At 31.4% G+C, this 258-nt stretch overlaps 1 protein-coding gene across 1 annotated transcript in view; it reads right to left on the bottom strand.

The window, feature by feature from the left end:
* Nucleotides 1-258, bottom strand: part of LOC119591041 (G-protein coupled receptor 54-like) — a 58,154-nt gene that overhangs the window by 14,915 nt on the left and 42,981 nt on the right. The gene's annotated exons all lie outside the window — the stretch shown is intronic.

The raw sequence follows: 258 nt of genomic DNA, 5'->3' as shown, positions 1-258 counted from the left end.
TTGGCCGGAGTTTGAGAAATATTGAAGATTAACTATATTGCATGTAATAACGAAGACTCAATACACATTACCGATAGTAACAAAAAACCGGATTATCATACATCTGGAAATATACAATCTTCATTATCAGTATTTTTCTCTGATTAAGTTCTAATGCAATTGCACTTCCTTCTCTTCCACATTAATTTTTCTATTCTAAATATTTAAGGAAAAAACGCCATCCGCAGCTGGTGTCAGGACAAAAAGATTATATCATTT

Source organism: Penaeus monodon, chromosome 28, assembly GCF_015228065.2.
Source record: "Penaeus monodon isolate SGIC_2016 chromosome 28, NSTDA_Pmon_1, whole genome shotgun sequence".
Lineage (NCBI taxonomy): Eukaryota > Metazoa > Arthropoda > Malacostraca > Decapoda > Penaeidae > Penaeus > Penaeus monodon.
Note: the sequence above shows the minus strand (reverse complement) of the source record. Positions and strands in the feature narration are given on the sequence as shown.